Here is a 22,828-nt window from a genome sequence, read left to right as displayed (position 1 = left end):
GGGAATACCCCAGGTTGGTGGAAAATGAGGGCTCAGCAGTCCCACAGTCCAGGGTTGCACCCCAGCAACCCCATCACAGTGAGGAATTTAAGTGTTATCACAAAGTTTTCCTATAACTCCAGTTTTATGATTCAGCATTTCCTGAAATATCAGAAATAAATGTAGGCCTAAATTAGATGCATTTCTCAGAATAAGTTCACTTAAAAGTCATGACATCACATGACCAGGAAGAATTTTACCTCACAATATGTCTTATTCTAAAAAATGCATATTATATGGAAATAAAGAAATGACATTGACAGCATAAAGGTCATATATTTAAGCACTCAAAAGATAGAAAATGCCAATGTTTAGGTTTTATGTGTCATTTCAAATCTGCCACTTTGCATGTAATTATGGTACAGTTTTTAGTTACATGATGACATACTAGTTCTCAAATCATGTACTTCAGCATACAATTTTTTCAACAACTTTGATACACATTTGTAGCCCTTTTTAATTTTGAAAGGGCAGCAGAAAAGCACAAACATCTGTTTGCTTCTCCAACTACAGCCCACTCTTATTCCCACTTGGCATGCATGTTATGCCCGCATACTGATGTTTGACTTAAATCACATCATCTCTGAATTTAGCTGCGAGCTCCAATACAGAGCTGATTCAAGTCACAGTTGGAAATCTGACAAATTTAGCTTCCTTTTTTGTACCTGGATGTAGGAACCTAGAACATGGGACTGGAAGTGACCTCTGGGGTCATCAAGTCCACTCCTCTGCTACTGCAAGCTGACCACAATTTCCTTAAATTTATTCATTCAAAATGATTCAATAAATACAAAAAATCTCTGGTTTTTAATGGCAGCTTTGTCGTGCATTCACCTTTTGGCTGACATTTTCCAGCTTGTTCCATAATCAAAAAGGAATGTTTTTTGAAACTTTGGGAAAATATGGTTCAGTCATTTTGAAAGAGTGAAAAAATGCCCTCTTCACATTTAAAAAAAAATCTTGCAATTTATTTTTTTAAACCACATATAATCTAACCAGCAGAAGTTTGAAATTTGTAATTCATTATGAAAATAGCCCTAAGAAGCAGTACACAGCCTTGATCTACAGGGAAAAGGTTTTTATTTGCATGCTCTGTTCTTAGGCTTGGAAGGATTCCATTTTTATGTTGATTCCACCATATACACACAAAGCAACAAATTGAGACTATTTATTGTATTAGTTGATAATAATTGAAATTTACAGATAGGCAAAATAAGAAAAAATGCTGCCTGAGAACTTAAGAGTTTCATTTAAGTATTTTTATTTTGTATATTCCGACATGTGATGTTGACAGTTATAAAGTTTAACTTTTTGAATCTCAGCATCTACTGTCATTAAATAATTGTTTGACCCCATAATTTCCCACAAGTGTGAGCAGTTAAATTGATAAGAATTGAAAAAAATGCTTTAAAATACACATAGATATCTGTCAACAACATTTAAAATAAAAACTGAAATCTGTCAAGCATCAGATTTCCAAAAGCCAACAGAGCTTTGAAACAGAGACTGAAGCTCCTTCTTTGGAGTCCCACTTTTTCCCTTCCTTAAACAAGAAAAAAAATTCAAAAAGAGAAAATGGAGACTATTTATTGTATTAGTTATACAATCAGACCTTGGGAAATGTCAAAGTTAAGACTGAACTCTCAACCTTAACTCTATCCCATTTTGCATATGCATTATGATACAGTCTTTAATTACATGTGCACATAACATTCCTCCAATACACTGTATCAGCTTACTTTTCTACAGCCATAGCTACACATCTTTTAAGACTGTGTACTAACTGGTGTATGCCAGATATTTATAAGAAAAATGTAGTGTATGTTGTACCTAGACAATATCACTGTAATAGTGAAAATACATGTCTGAGAGGAAAAACCATGTACAGCCATGCACAGTTGGACTATGGGCAAAAAAGTTTCTAGTGCAGCTCACTAGTAATGCACACCCATCTGCATTGTTAATATGCAACTAATACCTGCTAAAAGTGCTTATGGACTGAGTTTGTGCAATAACTATAATATAAATATAAAATTGCCTTATTTTTATGACTTCAGTACCATATTTGCAGACAGATTACTGTGCATGGAATATCCATTTAGTATTGTTTTTTCCCCACTTACCCTAATTACACATGTAAATGCACTGATTTCCTCATTTCTTTCAGTTTAAAATGGATTTGCTGCATTTAGGAGAGAATCTAAATTACAGATTCATGCCAGAGAAGAGAACGGAAATGCCATGAGAGTAAAGAGAAAAAGCAAACAAGTGTTGCATGCCTGATGGCATGACACTGATACACCAGATGGAGGAACAGGAAATGATGCATCTTACTCAGTTATTTCAAACAAATTAAAACAGTGGCATTTAAGTACAGCATTCCTTATTTATAACAAAACCTACACCCAAATTCCAGTTGCATGGAATTTTCCTCCACATAATTATACAATTTCTGAGAATTGTTTCTTACAGTTACAATTGGCTGATGCCAATTCATCATTGGAAGTAAACATATCTTCTATCACAGCATACAGCATCACATACCATAACTATATCAGTTTTCACTGAATTTTAAGATTATTTCCCTGTTTAAATATTAGGCTTCCTTGGTCTTGGTGTCTTACTTGAAGAGATTCAGTCCACAAGTGAATGAAAGACAGACACTGCACTGGATTTTAAGCAGTAGATGACAGCTATGTTAATTCAACATTGGGAAAAGGAAGTACACACCCACCCAACTCACATATCAGCCATTTAATTGGGACCGCAGGGCTCCCACCATATAACCAGTAACCTGGATTAGATCCCTCTGCTTACACCCAGGACTCAGCTCATTTCTGAATCATCTAACGTTCCCCACACTAAAGGGGGGGAGGAGTGTCCTAATGTTCCATTCTCCAATTGTGCCACCACAAGAAAGATAAAAAAAGCCAACAGACCTCCAGCAATTAAGTTCAATGGGAAACAATTCCTTCTTGATCCCCAAAAGCAGACAATTGCTCAGAGTTATAGGATTCTGGAAACACAGCTCAGTATCTATCACTACAGAGAGGGACAGCAGGGCAGCTGAAGAGGTTAGAGACTAACAGCATGGGAAAAAGTTTAAATTGTTGGGATGAGAGTGTGAGACCCAATCAGCTATTGCTCAGTGCTCCTGGCCAACCAACAGGATTCAGCGAATCTAAAGACACAGAGGGGCCTTGCTCTAGCACAGCTTGCACTTTCTTTTTTGGTTCAACCAACAACATCACCCAAACCTGTTAGGCACAGGAGAGGCATTTTAAAGCATAAGCTGTATAAATTAAACCAATTCATAAGTGAAACAGTTATATTTGGCTGCCTGTACATTGTATCTTTTCATTTTAAATTAAAATTCTGGTTGATTTTATGGTCTCGTTCATCAAAATCACCACCCTCTCTTCCCTATTGAACAACGTCGCCTTCCTCCCCCAAAACCCTCTACAGCTCAGCATGCCCCAGCCTCATTCCATACCTACTTCCTCAGTCCTGCTCCCATGCTGCCACGTGCCCCTGAAAAAAATCTGGGAATTACTGGGGTCTCCCTCCACCACACATTCATCTTCTCCTTCAGGTCTGGCTTCTTCCTTGCCAAACAGTTTTACTTTACATCCAAGAGTGAATCCTCTTGCTACAACCAAATTGCCTCTTCTCTACTTCTGACTCCTTCCTTAAAGCCTCGTCCCCTGCTTCTTCTCCTCTGTCCTGGATCATCCTGATTTATTTAACAAAAAAAAAAAAGCTATACTTTCCACCCTATCCTTTTTCATCTCCTTCCCACTTACTTTCTTTCTTCTTCCCAATTACTGATGTCAAATTTCTCCTCCTTCTGTCACTTGCCAATTGCTCAGCCTCTGGTAGAAAGCCAGGACAGAACTACCAGAGGCAGAAAACCAGTGCAAAGGCCCTGGCCTCCACAGTTCCCTTAAGACCCATTTAGATGTTTAGGGAGAATCCACTCATTTTAGATAATAAATTCCTTGCCTGTTTTACATAAGAGGAAACCTCGCACCCAAGAGAACAATGCCCAGCGAATTTTGCAGATTTCAGTATCTCCTACATAAGTTACTCCTGTGTAGGGGACTATCTGTACCAAAGTTAGGCTGCAAGTAAAAGAATGTATGAGTCCGTAGAATAAAGCTATGAAGGTCAACTCACATTTTGGAAGGATTATCTATCTCTACTCAAAGGTTGGGCCTGTGACTGTATGATGATAGAGGTCTGAATAGAAATCCAGTGGCAAACCTGTGCAAAAGACTTACATGCCTTCTGGCTTGCAGTATGTTTGACCCAACACCCTAATACTGGGCCTTTGCTTTTCTGAGCACACTTACTTCTTTTAATTGCTGGGAAAAGGAAAAGAGGAAGAACTGAAAAAGAAGCCAAAAAAAAAAATTACTATAACTACCGTGAGAGTGTGCTCTGTCCTTAGTAATCAAAGGAAAAACTGGAGGGAGAGGGTCTGGGGGAAATGTAGACTGTATTTATCAGCTGAAAGAGAGAAATATTCAGCCAACACAGCACTGATAGTTGCTAAATGGCTACCTTAAAGGTCACAGCTACTTGGCTGCACCAAATTTTAAAGGCTGACCCCAGAAAGACATGCTGAGAAAAAAGATTTTATAAGAGGGCAACCTGGTATCTGAAGAATTAGTGAAGACCAGCAAGTCTGGTGTTACTGGCCTATAATACACAGGAGGTTAGACTAGATGATCTGATGGTGTCTTCTGGCCTTAAATTCATGAGTCTAAATCACCAAGGAAGGTGTCCCTAGGGAAAAGTCTGCTTTAATGCCATGCCTAACCCCACAACATCTTAAACAGATTTGATCAGGTCACAAATATTTATGAGATGTGGGGCAAATGAATAATTACAGAAAGTGTCACATGCTGCTTGTGGGATTACCACTATGAACAGAACACAATCTAATTTCACTCCTACTGTTTTCTAATACACCCATAAGCCTGATCAGTGCCCTGTGAATGACCTGACATGCTTAAGCATTCATGTGTTCTCAATCTGGCATGATGCACGCACTTCTGAATCTTTCTGCATTAGTTTTAGAACTCACTTCACTTTGAAAATACATTTACCAACTGAAACCAGTCTTTTGAATAGTTTGCTCTCTATATTTACAGACTCAAATGTTTAATGATTTAATATAAGCATTAGTTACCATTTCACAAATAACATGTACCACTGCAAACTCAAGTATGGAAAAGATGAAGGAAGTAATTAAAACTTACATATTGAGAACTTTCAGCGAATACAGAGATTTAGAGAGTATTTTCTGATTTGTATCTATGATTCAGGAAAACAGGGCAGCTATTTTTAACTAATCACACAATATTTACTTTAACATAAAAAGCATGTAAATAATATAAAATAATTTATACGTAATAGACTAGGGCAGGGGTAGGCAACCTATGGCATGCAAGATGATTTTCAGTGGCACTCACACTGCCCAGGTCCTGGCCACTGGTCCCGGGGGCTCTGTGTTTTAATTTAATTTTAAATGAAGCTTCTTAAACATTTTTAAAACCTTATTTACTTTACATATAACTAAAATATTGTTGTATATTATAGACTTAGAGAAAGAGACCTTCTAAAAATATTAAAATGTATTAGTGGCACACAAAACCTTAAATTAGAGTGAATAAATGAAGACTCGGCACACCACTTCTTGAAAGGTTGCCGACCCCTGGACTAGGGTGAGGCTGTGGTATTTACTGGAATGTAAAAGCTGCATCTATCTGAACCATGTTACTAAATGTTATTTAAAAACAACAACAAAAATATAGGATGCACAAAGACAGTGAAATACATCTGCCTACATTTTCAAAAGTGACCTGTGCTGTTTGGGTGCCCAATTTGCTTAACGTGCTGAACATCTGTCCTCTAAAATTCAGGTTCTTTTAAGGTGTCTCCAGTTCAGCCCCCAAAATCACTAGTCACTTTTGAAAATTTAGGACACATATCTTCAATTAATTAACTTTAAAACAAATTAATTAATTACAAAAGACCTTCTGCTTGCTATCTTTTACTAACCTCAAATGCTACTTACATAACCTGACCATCTACCCGGTCCATCTATTAATTGCATTACTGCACCCCAGAAAAAGCCTGGGAAAACATTTAGTTTGTGACAAGCTGGGGTGTGTATCTAACATGAGGACTTTGCTGATGTACAGTAACAGCTTGTTAAGGCACTCTAAGCTACCCCATTTTGAAATGGGAGCAGATAAAGGCATACTAACCAACAGTGTCACCAGCTCTGAAGATCTCAAAATCTACCTCTGGCAGAACAAAGGAGGGTGGCAGTGAGTTAAATTAATACAACCAGATGGGCTTAAAAGGTCCATGAACCTATAGATAGACCTGATTTGACTTTTGAATTTGTAGCAAAAATGAAGCCCGCTGAATTTCAGTTTGCCCTGAGATTATTTTGCAACTGCAGATAAACCCAATTCAGGTCTTCTCAGTGCATCTGAAACACATCACCATTATAAGTTGGTATGAAAAAAGGGTGGACTGCAGCAGAGACACCTAAATAATCAAGAACTTCAGATCTGTAGAAAAAAATTGCATGCTACAAGACTGTCTAAACTCAAAACCTTGTCTCTCCCACCAACAGAAGTTGTTCCAATAAATGATATTACCTCACCCACCTTGTCTCGCTAATATCCTTGGCCCAACACAGCTACAACAACACTGCCTAGAAGGACAATATGAGATTAATAAAATAAATTAAAACAAGAGTGATAACGGACCCTGTACTTCTGGAGTTCTCAGAATCTCTGTTCGGTGAAAAAAAGTTATAAAAACATATATTTGTATGACATCAAGAAAGTTGATGACAATGGCTGTGTTTTCATTAGATGTAGCAGTTGCAGAAGTACATTCTTAATGCAGCTGCATGGCCTGTGTGGTAATGCTGTTACAAGGTTCTGTCATTCCATTAAACTAAAGTGAAGGTGATCTGAAACACAGATGTGCAAGGTGCCTTGCTATTACCCTCCCAAGTTACAAACTAGATCTGCTTTAGCAAATTGCTCAGTTTGTAAAATTCCAGTACCTTCCTTGTGTATTTGTTTATTTATATTGAAAGTGGTATTTAAGAGCCCCAAACATGGACCACTGAGCTATTCACTGTACAAAGAAGAACAGAAAGATGATTATCACAGCAAATCAATGCCCTGATCCTGAGATCACTCTCTAACAAATGGATGGATGCAAAAGTGGATGGTTAACCAGCTGCAAGATCAGGACCCAAAGATTTTGATTGTTACCTTGGGCACATGAGAATATGGAGATGTTGGCAGAGAGCAAAACAGGAAAGAAGTGGCTGCCTTAAAACCAAAGCCCTAGTGACAAGAGAGATACAGTACCTGTGTCAATATGCTTCAAACAGTCTAACAGAGGACAGTCTTAAAAAAATTACAGCTACACAATGTTAACATATCTCAAGAGGTTACAAGTTAATGAATTATTTTAAGAATTGCAGCTGCTGTTGAATTTAACACCCCTTCCTGCCAAAACAAAAGCAAGTCTTTCCCCTCTTGCATTCCTATGCATTACCCTTCACATTGGTTCTGAATTTAAGACATAATGATCTATTCTAGAGGTTGACATGCATGGTTGATGTTTGCCCTCCTTCCTGCCCATCCAAACTGCACCTTGGGTGAACGGTGGCCAGCAACAAATCAAAGCAGCTGCAAAAGGAGATTGGCCATAGGCTTGATCCTACCATTGACTTAAATGGAAGTTCAGGCACTCCATAAAAAACAAACAACTTTTAATAAATATAAGCCTCCTGTGCTATATTGGCAGCTGATATCAACAAGGGAGCCCCAGTTGGGGTCCTATTCTGAAACAGTGCAACCTGAGCTAGGGCAAAGGACCTCTACTAGATCTACTTACATGGCCCCTGTTACCACAGCGTCTGAGCAGCTCACAACTTTAAATGTAGTTATCCTCTTAAAACTCCTGTAAGGTAGGAAAGTGCTATTATTCTCCTCGCTGCTTTTTACAGCTCAGAGACACTAAGTGACTTGCCCAAAGTCACTCATGAAGTCTGTGGCAGAGCAGGGAATTGCATCTGGGTCTCCAGAATTCCAGACTAGGTCCCCTAACCATCCTTCCTTCCCCACTGTAGCTGCAGAGCTGTTCTGACAAAGCCCACATCCTTAGTGGCAATATTAAATATCTCTTCATACTGCTTGAATAGGCTAGGGGGTAAAGGTGGAGGGTTATGATTATACACTAATTTTCCTTGGGGAGGAGAAGAAATGGGAAAAGGAGAATTCACAGAAACATACCAATCACTATTTTTCAAACCACCAGTTCCATCCCCACACCTCCACCCCTGCAAACAAGTTAGCAATAGAAGAAGTTGACCAGGTAGGTTATGAAATTGCCATCAATGAAGATATTCAACACTGAAAATTGTGTAAGAATCACCATGAAACATATTCTGCTCTCAGATGTGTGTCTGCGCAGCTCCCACTTAGTTCAATGGGAGCTGAGTATAAATCCATAGACAAATGACTACATAGGAATGTCTTGACCGTTCTGCTCTCTGTGTACCATTGCATTGTTATGGTCCTGACTTTTAAATAATTTTTAAACTTTAAACTTAAAATATAGCAAAAATAAAATCTATTCTAAATTTGATTTCATTCTTCATTTCCTCTTGTATCTGAGTCTACTTAAAAGTATGCAACTTAAAGTTCTAGGCTTTAGTGACTCATCTCTCAAAGCCTAAGAAAAAGGAATGTGTTTAAACTGACCAAAACATCAAATATTAAATGTTCCTTCATGCTGCATATATGGAAATCTCTTCACATTACAAGAACTTCCTTTCATTATACAGATGAAAATGTAGGGAGAAGAAAATGGAAACTCACAGGGAAAAATAAGTGACCATTGCAGAGATTTGTAAAACTAATCATTTCAAGCTGCTGACCTAACTAAGAACACCCCATCTTGGAGTAAAGTTCTTAGAAGTGAGGCATCTGCTACAAACTAAAGTCTTTGCTGCATTTCAGAGAGAAAAATTAGAAACTGATTAGTAAGTGGAGCCTTCTCCTTCCCACATTTACAGGTTTGAAGATGGGTCACATTTCAAACATACATTCCCATGTATCATCCAGAGACGACCACCCAAAATTAGTACAGTTTAAACAAACTTTAAACAGTAGTCTTTTGCACTTACTCACTGAGCTGAGCTCTTCAGCTCTCACATATAAGTGGTGATCAGGATATAAACAGCAACATGACCAGCTTCTTTAAAAAAAAATCCCTATGATCTTGAGATGCATTTTTTTTCCTTGATGATTTGGAACTAAGATTAGAGTTTCCCTCCTTTCCCTGAAAAAACAATCATCATCATAAGCCCTTCCACAAAGGCACAAGTCAAAGGCATCAACTTTAACTCATCTGGACAGGTGGTATAACTTTGATATTGTTAAGCAGCATGGCTTTAAAAAGCTCAGCAAGAGACACAAGAATTAAATCTTAACTCTTAAACTTATGAAAAGGTAAACATAAGTGTTTTCCATGGGCTTTTACTCTGTAAGAAATATATACGTGTCATAAACAGGCAACTAGCCACGGTTGAACTTTGAAAAGCATAGTTAAGGTAGAAATGTTCATCTTATGATTTTATCTTTCAGTTCAGATCTTTTAGTCTGATTAGCATCTTCACAGCATTCCCAAAACTGTGCATGCCCAGTAAAAGAAAGGAAGATTACCTTTTACATTTTTGGCTGGTATGGGACCACTAGGAGAAGTTAGACCACAAAAGGACTAGACAGAAATTTGTTGATATATTCAGTCAAATACCATTCTCCTTTACTCTTTGTTTTAGTTCTCCCACTTGTACCCAGGAAGAGCACTTTCAAGTAGGTTGGGCACCTACCAACACACAGTGTGGGTTATTTGGTGGCAACCACTGAAATGGAAACTAAGGGGGCTAAATGGTGTCTCTAGCCTCAGTTCTGCCATAAGATGGGAATGGGCAACAGGGGATGGATCACTTGAGAACTACCTGTTCTGTTCATTCCCTATGAAGTACAGGGCATTGTCTACTGTCAGAAGACAGGACACTGGGCTAGATGGACCACTGGTCTGACCCAGTATGGCTATTCTTATGTTCTTATGCATAATTTGATCCTATTGAGAAAACTCCTCTAATCATCTACTATATTTATGCTGTCTTTACTCAACAGTTTTTAAGCTCCTCCCATGATTTTCTTAGTTGCCTTTTACTTTCAACTATTATTTGTAAATAAGGAAGCAAAGGTGTGTCCCATTTACTAGATTAGGGCAAGAGCCAGTGAATGACATTTGTAAAGATTTCCATTCTGAGGAACTTGAAATGGAAGGTATGAAGTCAGACTTTTGATGACACTTTGCTTTGGTTGTTTAGTCATACACAACATGAGTGCTGGCTATCCATGTTCCTCAGATCTACAGCCCTCACACAGGAATGACCGTGAAGCTTGACAGTACCAACCAAAGGAACAAGTGATTCCTTGAGCTGAGTCAGTGGCACAAGACTACGCCAACATCATCTCCTGTGTGCTCTCTGTTCCCAACAAACAACTGTTCACTATCCTCTTTCCCTCACAACTATGGCCTGAAACAGTTTGATATTAGCCACAGTTGATATAGTCTTCAGGGATCTTCTTTTGAGAGAGACAAAACTATAGAAATAAGAAACAAAAGAGAGCTATTGGACAATTCCCCTGAAAATGAAGCGTCACTCACATTAGAATGTATTGTCCTGCAATTACATGAAAGCTACAGAATTGTGGGTAGAAAAAGGTTCATGTGGGCTTTTTTACTGTTTTGGCTTCACATGGATTCTCACTTTGAGACTCAGAGAAGAACTCAAGTTATAAGGAACACAATAACAATGTGAAACTCACCTAAAATGCAGTGTTCCATATGGAGCCAACAAGAAGTAGAATATCTTGAAACTTGGTTCACTCAAAGAGCCACATTCTATACATCATCTTACATCAAGATGGTTTGATTCCTCCCCCTCCCCTACTCCTGAGTCACATAAAATACAATGTATGGTACAATAACTAAGCAATATATCGTCAATTTAATGTTATCCCACGTCACCTTGATATCCACCTATTTCACAACCATCTGATTTATGTCTGCTATGCAGTACTGATATTGACAGCTGCAGGCTTTATATCATCTCCCAACTAAGGTTAAATTGGTTCTTGTTGGTTTGCTTTTATAAGGGACATTAAATTTTACTTTTTTTTCCAACACTGGAAGATTGACATAACCACGATATTTCAATTATCTTTTTATACAGAGGTTCTCATTTGTCAAGTTTGATCCACCATGAAATTCTTTCTTTTAAACTCAGAGAAGAAGTACCTTCTCCTCCAATCCATGTATCAGCAATCATATTATCAAACACACATGCTCAACCGGGAGAACCCTGAATTATTGGTAGCAAGAAAATGCAAGAAAAAGAAGAACATGTGACAGCGGAGTCTTCTGGAGCGTATTTACATTTCACCTTTTGGTCTTTAAATATATAAGAATTAAAAAAATATATAAAGCGAAAGTCATAGAAGCAGTATTCAAACTGAGCAATGCTAAGTAATGATCAGTCAATGTAAATATTTCACGAGAATTAAATATGAAAAAAATCAATTTTAGAGTCATCTGTTTATTCATACATTATAGTAACGGATGGATAGACTCTCTACTGGGTCTCCTGGTCTATCCCCATATAACATAACTAGGCAAGACTGATTTCAATATCCATAAACTACCTTTGCTTAATAAGTGTCTTGTGCTGCTTTTTAGCTCCAGTTTTTAGGACTCCACAGCCTCCCTGGATAGCTTTGTTCTATTGCTCAACTATTCTTAGTTTTTCCTCAGTGTTTACTCTAATATTTTCCTTCTGTTGAACAAAACCAAAACCAGAAGAGCCTATTTTAGGTTCTATCCCATATGTATTTGTTAACTAATTCAGTTGATGAGATTCTACAATATAATTTCAAACTTAAAGGGGGGCGGGATATTGAATTTACAGCCTACTATGTCACCATAAATCATGGAATTAAACTGATTATTGCACACTACTCAAAAAGATGAAGAAAATAACATTTTTTTCACTGTGTCAAAACACATAGATTAGGGTATAGATGGACCAACTTGAAAATTGTTTAGTGCAAGCATCACTAGAATTAATAATTCACGGTAAAAAAAAATCTATCCTTATCAATGTCTGCCTATTTCCTGTATTCCCCAAAATGTTTTTTCATTAAATTCCTGCAAAGAGTCCAATTGTAGGATTCATATCCAATATCATTAATTCTCCAACAGGTTTTGGTAGGCCTATGCAATAAAACTATCAGTGACACCTCTCTGAAAAGTTATTAAGGGCATACTTCTTAAACCCACTTGTCTTTCAAAGAGAACATATGTACCTACTTTATGCTTGTCTTCTCAACTGCCTCATGTAGACTTGAAGAAATGTTCCAATTATTTGTCAGCTTACTCAGTATAATGATCCTTCTGTGTCATGGTAACAGTCCTGTATTTATTAGACAAGCTGCCACTCTGCCTGCAGGAGAAATGCCCTTTGACCTTTGGGGATAGAGGGCAGATCTGTGGGTCTCAGTTTTAGTGTAGGAATTTGAAACCCGCTTCTGCAGCTGGTTTATTACAGAACTGAATGCACTTGCAAAAGTCTTCCCTTGAGCCCAATGCTTTAATTTTAGTTTAGGTTTTGCTTCTATCACTTGTTTTAAGCCAGTTTTAAAACTGTGTCATTCATAAAAGCTTCCTTCCCCCAGTGGATTACACCACAGTAAATATTGAACTACAGTGTCCTATATTAATGACAGCTCTATCAGAATCAGGTCAATCATATTCTTAACTTGCACTCATTGATTTATTCTCTGATTTGCTATCACTCCTGATTGAAATGCTACAAAGAGTAGGAAAAAGAATGAGCTGAGAATTAATAAAATCATCACAGCTTTGACTTCTTAGAAAAGGACAATGTTCAAGGTAGTTTTCAACATTCTAAAAAATCATTTTTACTCCATATTACTATTAACTCCTTTTGAAAAAAAATATTGGGAATTATATGGAGTTGGCAAATGGATACAAGACAAAGAACAGTAGGTCAAATTGTGGGGATCACAAATATAACTGTTCCTTTAAATTGAAAGTACTGTAGTTTTGTAAGGATGGATTAAACCTACTGAAAATACACTCCAAGTCTACTGCTGGTCCTTAAAATAAACAAATTTTTCTACACTTGTTTATCCCAAATCACTTATACTCTGTCAAAGAAGCTTTCATATAATCATGACCTCAGGGCTACAGTGCATGACTGACATTTTATCTATGCCCTGAATGGGGCAAGTTAACTATAAATGAAACATAATGGCTTCAAAGTACTGCAGAAAGTACAATGCTAGAATTGTTTAACTACTTATCTGTCAATGCTTTAACCTTTCATTAAGGCTACTGTAGATATATGGGTGATCTACTAATACTTTATCTTTCTAAGAGACATTTTCCTCTGTTAAATTGTCAAAAATATAATAATGATGCATATTTGGCAACTTATTCATGGATGCTAACCTTAAGCTTGATAATAAAGGTCATGAACTACTTTTGCTGAGAGAAACTGAAACCTGAAATTGAGCTCTTAAAATACTAGTTAAATTCAAAGTGAAAGAGATAAAGAGGAAAAAAAAGTGAGAGAGAGATAAAGAGGGGGAATAAAGACATGTTTAACATCAGCTACATGTAATTGTAATTGATGTTAATGGATTTTAATTTTTTTCCAAAGCTCTAAACAAAACTTTGTTTTCAGGAAGGGTGAGTGTATTCTTCTTCTTCATCTTCTGAACCAGTTGAAGAAACCAGTAAATTACATGGTATAGCGAGGGGTGTAAAAACACATCTAATTGTGTTATCCTAATAAAACTAAAATAGAAATAAATTGGATTTTTTAAAGAAATGCCAGTTATCACAAAAAACAAACTCCAAAATGTGAACTTTCAAAATATTGCACACTTTAATGTGAAAATTCATTTTCATAGGAAGAAGCATTTGAATGTCAAAGTATTGGCTCAAAAATTACTAACTACTCTTGTGCTTTATATAATGTATGTTATAGGTATATATCCTGAAGGGTAGTTTTTAAAGAAACTATACATACACTTTTAGTAACTACTTTAATTAGATACTGAAAGTACAGACCTAAAAAAAGTTTGGAAATCTAAAACGTATAATGAATATCAAGAAAAAATTATACTAAAATAAGGAAGAACAGAGTAAAAACTGAAGAGACATAAGCCTGAAAGAATATACATTTTATGAACACGTAACAGGAATGGAATTACACTCCCTCTTCTCCTCTGCTCTCTCAAACTGTTTCACTGAAATCTAATTTTCAAGCAAAATCTTATGATGTTTCATACATGTGTGTGAAATTAAAAGAAAACTCAAGAACTAAAAAACACAGGTTTCTATTTCACTGTTAACGTTTTACACAGGCCTAATAGTAAGAATGGCCAAATTATCATGACACTGAGGTCATAGCTCAAATCTGAAACTTCATTTCAAATCTAAAGGAAATGAACATTTGAATGACGTATTATCTTTAATTCCTGTTATCTTAGAAGTAGTTTAAATCCTGCTAGTTAGACAAAATATCCATTTTGTATACATATGGTAATACCTTGTGACATCAAACTTTTTGCCAATCTAGGGGAAATTATCTTTCAAATAATATATGCCATGACCCTCAACTCCTAATAAGTATAGGAGAAGTTCTTATCTTGCCATTCATATAACCATATGTTCAGAATGTTCCAAATTATAAATATGGCACCAATCAAACTAAAGCTTAATTATTGTATTCCTTATCTGTGTAAAAGCAAAAGTACTGGCTGCTATACCTCATTCTGCTTAATAAAGCGAAGAGGAGTAAGTAAAACTAACAATGATATGGTTGGCAGGCATTAGTGAGCCCTGAGAGAGGTAATCTGAAAGTCTTTTGGAAGCCTCAAACTCCAAGTTTTCTGTAGCTTAGCACAAAACAGATGGGACAGTCTCTGTTCCTGAGCAGAGAGTGGGTCTGGCGTAGCCTGCCAGCTGCCAGCCATGTTATTGTAAAGAGGCACTTACCATTTTGCACCCCCTGGACTAGAAGAAATTTCCTGGATATCATGTCTGATAGTCAAAACAGATCATTTTATCACGGAAGTTCACATCAGGCTGAGTACACTCAGGTAATGACAGGAATGTGGAAACCTTCAAATACATTCCATTACAGTTTTGAAAATATCTCAGATGCTTTACAGCACTAAGACAAAGATTTTCAAAGTGGACTAGTTATTTTTATGAAGTCAGTCTGAGACACCTTAAAGGTGGCTAAGTTTCAGAGTGTAGGTACTCAACATTCTCTCTCTCTCTCAAAAAAGGCTCCTTTAAAAGTTTCCTCTTTAAAAGGTCACCTCATAATTCAGACACCCAAAATCACTACTCACTTGTGAAGATCTTGGCCTGAATACACAGACAAAGAAAGTCAACACTATTGTATTTTTAAAATTTGCTTTACTTGGTTATTGTGAAATAGTGCAAGTTGAACCCCTCCCTTCCTTCCGTACAACATGTGAACACAACACAAGAGAAAAAAACTAACTGTTGGTCTAAGCACAAAAGAAAATGAATGGAAAATTCCAGCTAATATACTTTACCAAGTATGGCCAATAGCTTTTAAGTATTTGCATAGATATAATTAAAGTGTGATGTCCATCTTTCTAGTTCTTAATACCCAGTCTTACTTGTTAAAATGTGATTACAAAATTCAGTTATAGCCTGTTTTTAGAGACACATATGTTTATGAAAAGCATAAAAAATGGTTTTATTATTGATCATTAGTCTCAGGTTTGCCTCATCTTTCAATATTGCTGTCATGGTATAAATCCCCACTCTGAACCTTAGCGTCCAAAAGATGGGGTACCAGCATGAATTCCTCTAAGCTCAATTACCAGCTTAGAACCTGTAGCGCTGCCACCAACCAGGAATTCCAGTGCCTGGTACACTCTGGTCTCCCCAAAACCTTGCCCAGGGACCCCCAAGACCCAGACCCTCTGGATCTTAACACAAGGAAAGTAAACCCTTTCCCCCACTGTTGCCTCTCCCAGGCTTCCCCTCCCTGGGTTACCCTGGAAGATCACTGTGATTCAAACTCCTTGAATCTTAAACAGAGAGGAAAATTCACCTTCCCCCCTCCTTCTCAATTCCCCTCCCAGACTCTCCCTGAGAGAGAAAGTAATCCTAACACAGAGAGAAATTTAACCTTTCTCTCCCCCTTCCCTCCTTTCTCCCCATCAATTCCCTGGTGGATCCAGACCCAGTCCCCTGGGGTCTTACCAGAATAAAAAAAAAACAATCAGGTTCTTAAACAAGAAAAGCTTTTAATTAAAGAAAGAAAAACAATAAAAAATTATCTTTGTAAATTTAATGGAATACATTACAGGGTCTTTCAGCTATAGACACTGGGAATACCCTCCCAGCCTAAGCATACAAGTACAAATTAAAATCCTTTCAGCAAAATACAAATTTGAACTCCTTCTAGCCAAATACACATTTGCAAATAAAGAAAACAAATATACGCTTAACTCGCCTTATCACCTAGTACTTACTATTTTGAATCTATAAGAACCTGTATCAGGGAGATTGGAGAGAAACCTAGTTGCACGTCTGGTCACTCTCAGAACCCAGAAAGAACAACCACCAAAAACTAACAGCACACAGAAAACTTCCCTCCCTCAAGATTTGAAAGTATCCTGTCGCCTGATTGGTCCTCTGGTCAGGTGACATCCAGGCTCACTGAACTTGTTAACCCTTTACAGGCAAAAGAGACATGAAGTACTTCTGTTCTATTAACCCTTAACTATCTGTTTATGACAATTGCATTGGATGAGACTCTCTTATAAACTTCTTATGTAGCTCCACTGCTAGAAGAGAACTTGGCTCATTCACTCTGTTAGCACAGTAAGTGAAAACAAGGCCAACTTAGTTTGCCTGCACATAATATAAACACGAGTGAAAAGTACAGTTGATTAAGATGCCTGGTTAAAAATACCTGCTTCAGGGCCTCTCTCTTTTACCTTTACATTAACTGGAATGAAAACTAATGAATTGTTCATTAAAATGAAGAAAAGAAAGTCAACCATGTTGACATAACATGTTACTTGATGGAGCCATCACTTTTCATTTTATGGAAAGGAGCTTTTAGAAAAGAAGGCTTGTTTGAAACAAAACAAAAATATATCCCCTCACCACCACCTCCATAAACAAAGGAAGAAGAAAAATTTGATGATTTGCTCTTGCCCAACACAAAGCATTTACTCATTATGAGCTTTCTACAGTCTTTTTGTTTCCTTTTTTAAACTGGAGACTCTTCATGCTGACACTATGCATAAAGACAGATCATATAAATTAACCTGACCTGCCTCTTGTTTTACTCAAACACAAGAAGGAGAGAAGCAGTCACATAAAATTACAAAACTCCTGCAAGTTTACAAAAAAAACAGACCCCAAGTGATTTGCAACATTAATACTTTCCAGATTAAAATAAAATAATTAAAACTACTTATTTAAATTTCTCTCACATGCACACATACATGGAAAAATATATATTTCAGCCCTGCAAAATCAGAAAGAACATTTCCCAGTTCACACACAAATCTACATTAAGATTGTCATAAACAGATAGTTAAGGGTTAATGTCTCTTTTACCTGTAAAGGGTTAGCAAGCTCAGTGAATCTGGCTGACACCTGACCAAAGGACCAATCGGGGGACAAGATACTTTCAAATCTTGGTGGAGGGAAGTCTTTGTTTGTGCAGTTTGTTTTGTTGTTTGTTCGCTCTTGGGGCTAAGAGGGACCAGACATGCAACCAGATCTGTCTCCATTTTTTCTAAAACAGTCTTTCATATTCATAATAGTAAGTACTAGCTAGAAAAGGCGGATTAGTTTTATGTTTGTTTTCTTAATTTGTAAATGTGTATTTTGCTGGATGGATATTTTACCTCTGTTTGCTGTAACTTGTATCTTAGGCTAGTGGGGAGAGAGTCCCTCTAGTCTATATAAGCTGAAGACCCTGTAAACATTTTCCATCTTGATTTTACAGAGATAATTTTTATTTTTTCTTTCTTTAATTAAAAGCTTTCTTTTTTTAAGAACCTGATTGATTTTTTTCCCTTGTTTAAGACCCAAGGGGATTGGATCTGAACTCACCAGGGAGTGTGGGGGGGGGAAAGCGGGAGGGGGAAAGGTTAATTCCTCTCTGTTTTAAGATTCAAGGAGTTTGGATCACAGTGATCTCTCAGGAAAAGTCTGGGAGGGGGAAAGGAGGGGGAATGGTTTATTTCTCTTTGTTTTAAGACCCAAGGGGTTTGGATCTTGGGTCCCCCAGGAAAGGGTTTGGAAGACAGGAAGTGTACCAAAACACTATATTTTTGGTTGGTGACAGCGCTAAGCTAGGAATTAAGCTTAGAAGGGTACATGCAGGTCCCCACTTTCTGGATGCTAAAGTTCAAAGTGGGAATAATCCCTTGACAAAGATGATCACCAGCTCATACCGCCTCCCCACCTCTACCTCTCGTAGATAAGTACATTTTTAGTCCTTGCATGCACATACTTGTCTATGGACAGAGTCACACAAACATGACTACACACCAACACACAAGCACACACAAAACCCTCAACACAACCTTCCCTTCCCTTTACACAGCCTCTCACACACACACCCATTCATAAATCCCATATCTCAGCGCACATGCACATACACTCTCTCTCGCTCACATATGAATATAATTTTCATATAGATCAGGCAAACACACAAGCCCACAATTAACCCTCATCTCAGTAACAAACACCAGCTAAGTGCCATTCAACCCCACCCACTCAGTCTGTCTCATTAAGGTACCATTCACCAGTTCTTTTTTCTTCTTCAAGCCACCAAATTCATCTATTCACTTCCTCAGTGATGATTATGAAGTCCTTCTGGCACTGGCATTGTTGCAAGTCCATTATAAACCATGGTGACGTGTAGTGAGATGTTCACTACCCATTGAGTGCTATTCTACCACTTTATATGCAGTGTTGTTGTAGACGAGTGAGACCCAGGATATGAGAGAGACAAGGTGAGTAAGGTAATATCTTTTATTGGTTCAACCTCAGTTTCTGAGAGAGACAAGTGTTCGAGCTTACACAGAGCTCTTCATCAGGTCTGGGAAAGTTACTCCTAGTGTCATGGTTAAAAACAAGGTATTGTTTAGCAGAAGTAGTCCCTGCAGTCAACTACATGCAAGAAATCCACGGATCATCACATCTACTTTCACGGATCCACCAACCACCCCAAGCACATGAAGTAATCTATCTGTTATCTATAGTCAGGCACTCAGATACCACAGAATATGCACCAAGGAAGAAGTCTGTATGCTAAACAGTCTGTTCCACCTTGCATTTAGCTGTGACACCTTGAGCACATTTCCCAGACCTGAAGAATAGTTCTGAGAGGAGTTCTGTGTGAGCTCGAAAGCTTGTCTCACCACAGAACTTTGTCCAACGAGATATCATCTTGTCATTCTACCATTTTCTTTATTTTATATAAATTACAGGGTCACATTGCAAGCTCATAACAGCTACACCTGGAACAAGAGCGAAACCTATAAAGATGTCCTTGCCCTGGGCCAGTACACTTGAGTGCTCCACAATCATTTCTTAATTATGAAAACATTAATATTAATAATAAAAATACCAATACAAATTTAAATATACAAATAGATTGAGGAACCTACATATGAAGAAAAAGAAAAGATTTAAAATATGAAACAGTAACAGTGTTTAGAATTATCATTCTTTGGGGAAAAAATAGAGGACCATATAATGCCCTCTCTTTCCTTAAGTGGAGAATATGGGAACCCAGTGCACTGTAGCCCCAAGGTTAAAAAGGAGAGGTGGTTTCTAGGTGGCCATATTACTCCTGCAATAACAGCAAGCTATCATGGCAGAAGTCAGGGACATTTGCTTTGTTGGAGGTCACTTTCACCCAGCTTTGATAATGGGGAATAATTTTCCATCATAAACTAAATTGAATGAAAAACCCATAAAACTATAATATCTTTTCAGAGGATATACAAGCTTCATCTTTAAAATACACTGAGAGCATTATTATTGTGTGTATATACACATACATACCTCTCTCTAATACACTATTGTGTATTAGACATGTAATACAAGCTTCATTTTTAAAATAAATATATACATAATAATTCAGTCATATACATCTCTAATATACTGTTTGAAGCATAAATTTAGTATATTAGAGAGAATAACAATATATGTAGGCTTGGCAGAGTGATTATTATTTGTATCATTTTGATGATTAATATCAATGTTATTTTTAAGCATTTTTTAAATTATTTATTTAAATGTTCATAATTACGGGAAATTATTGGGGGGGAGTCATACAATTATTTAATGACAGTAGATGTTGAGATTCAATAAGTTAAACTTTTATTAAAAAAACACAAATTGTCAATAGCACATGTCAAAATATAGACAGTAAATATCCTTAAATCAAGCTCTGTTAAGTTCTCAAATCATTTTTTGTACTTTGCCTACCTTTAAATGTAAATTATCATAGATGGAAATATATTTTGGTTGGTTGCAGTGAAACTGACGTTTAACAACATTTACCAACAGAAAGCTAATCCTTCCAAGCCTAAATATACAATAGCATGACACACACACACCACTGTTACATTCCTGAGTCTCAGTTCTCAAACTGTCAGAGGGAAAGGAAGTCTTCAGTCCAGCTCAGTTCATTGCTATGAATCAAAAATGTTGTTGGAATCCTTAGGTGCTATAGCTGCCAAAAGGCGTCTAGATACAATAGTGATTAATGTGGCATAAATACGATTGCATTATTAGAGACAAATTAGAAACAAAGAAAATGAACTAGGATGAGAAGAAACAAGCCTTCCTCTTATACAATAACGGTCTTCAGATTGTGGGCTCCTGCCTAACAGTAGAGCAATTTGACCAGTTGGGAACAGGCCAGTGTTAGTATAGTGTACTGCAGAAGTATGATATTGAAGAGAACAGAGACAAGAGCATTTGAAAACAGGAGTGTCTATTTTTAAATTTACTAATTTGTTTACATGGAATTAAGAGGAGATTATGGTTGTATAAATTCTAGCCGGTTGCAAGCTACTCTAACAGTGCAAATAAGCTTTCACAGAATCATAGGACTAGAAGGGACCTTGAAAGGTCATCTAGTCCAGTCCTCTGCACTCATGGCTGGACTAAGTATTACGTAGACCATCCCTGACAGGTATTTGTCCAACCTGCTCTTAAAAATCTCCAGTGATCGAGATTCCACAGCCTCCTTAGGCAATTTATTCTAGTGCTTCACCACCCTGACAGTTGGGAAGTTTTTCCTAATGTCCAACCTAAACCACCCTTGCTGCAATTTAAGCCCATTGATTCTTATCCTATCCTCTGAGGTTCAAAAGAACAATTTTTCTCCCTCCTCCTTGTAACAACCTTTTATGTATTTGAAAACTGTTATGTCCCCTCTCAGTCTTCTCTTTTCCAGACTAAACTAATCCATTTTTTTTCAATCTTCCTTCATTGTCATGTTTTCTAGCCCTTTAATCATTTTTGTTGCTCTTCTCTGGACTTTCTCCAATTTGTCTACATATTTCCTGAAATGTGGTGCCCAGAACTATACTCCAGTTGAGGCCTAATCAGCATAGAGTAGAGCGGAAGAATTGCTAATCGTGTATTTCTTACAACACTCCTGCTAATACATCCTAGAATGAGGTTTGGTTTTTTTGCAACAGTGTTATACACTGTTGACTCATATTTAGCTTGTGGTACACTATGATCCCCAGATCCCTTTCTGCAGTACTCCTTCCTAGGCAGTCATTTCCCATTTTGTATGCGTGCAACCTATTACTTCTTAAGTGGAAGTACTTTACATTTCTCCTTATTGAATTTCATCCTATTTACTTCAGACCTTTTCTCCAGTTTGTCCAGATCATTTTTGAATTTTAATCCTATCCTCAAAAGCACATACAACCCCTTCCAGCTTGATATCATCCACAAACTTTATAAGTGTACTCTCTATTCCATTATCTAAATCATTGATGAAGATATAGAAAAGATATCTATACCACCTTGTCACATCACCCCTGATTTGTTCTGTGTCAAGCCTGGGCCACAGTTGAGACCTTGCCCCCAGTGTCTCCTAGCAATGCAATGCATTTTTAATACCCTTTCTTAGCATATCAGTGGAACAACAGGCCTTTTCTGGGTTTAATTAACCCTTAAAAAGACATAATATGCTGGCTAGACAGCAATACTGCAGAAAAGGATCTGGGAATCCTTATGGGGAGATCTGGGGATTATAATGGATCACAAATTGAATGTGAATTAATAGTGTGATGCTGTTGCAAACAAGGCAAACCCCATTCTGGTGTGTATTAAGAAGAGTGTTGTATGTAAGACACAGGAGGTAATTGTTCTGCTCTACTCAGTACTGGTGAGGCATCAGCTGGAGTGCTGTCTCCAGTTTTGGGTGCTACACTTTAAGATAGATATGAACAGTCCAGGGAGAGAATCCAGAGGAGAGCAAAAGAAGGATAAAAGGTTTAGAAAATATGACACAAGTAAGTATTGAAAGAAT

At 37.3% G+C, this 22,828-nt stretch overlaps 1 protein-coding gene and 1 long non-coding RNA gene across 2 annotated transcripts in view; one reads left to right on the top strand and one right to left on the bottom strand.

The window, feature by feature from the left end:
• Positions 1 to 22,828, bottom strand: part of LOC115644557 (potassium voltage-gated channel subfamily KQT member 1-like) — a 798,115-nt gene that overhangs the window by 506,297 nt on the left and 268,990 nt on the right. The window lies entirely within an intron of this gene.
• Positions 5,462 to 22,729, top strand: LOC115637686. Its single transcript, XR_003997326.1, has 3 exons — positions 5,462 to 5,472; positions 14,249 to 14,252; positions 22,649 to 22,729. It is a non-coding gene; the product is annotated as an uncharacterized LOC115637686 (long non-coding RNA).

The sequence above is a fragment of the Gopherus evgoodei genome, chromosome 1, assembly GCF_007399415.2.
Source record: "Gopherus evgoodei ecotype Sinaloan lineage chromosome 1, rGopEvg1_v1.p, whole genome shotgun sequence".
NCBI lineage: Eukaryota > Metazoa > Chordata > Testudines > Testudinidae > Gopherus > Gopherus evgoodei.
Note: the sequence above shows the minus strand (reverse complement) of the source record. Positions and strands in the feature narration are given on the sequence as shown.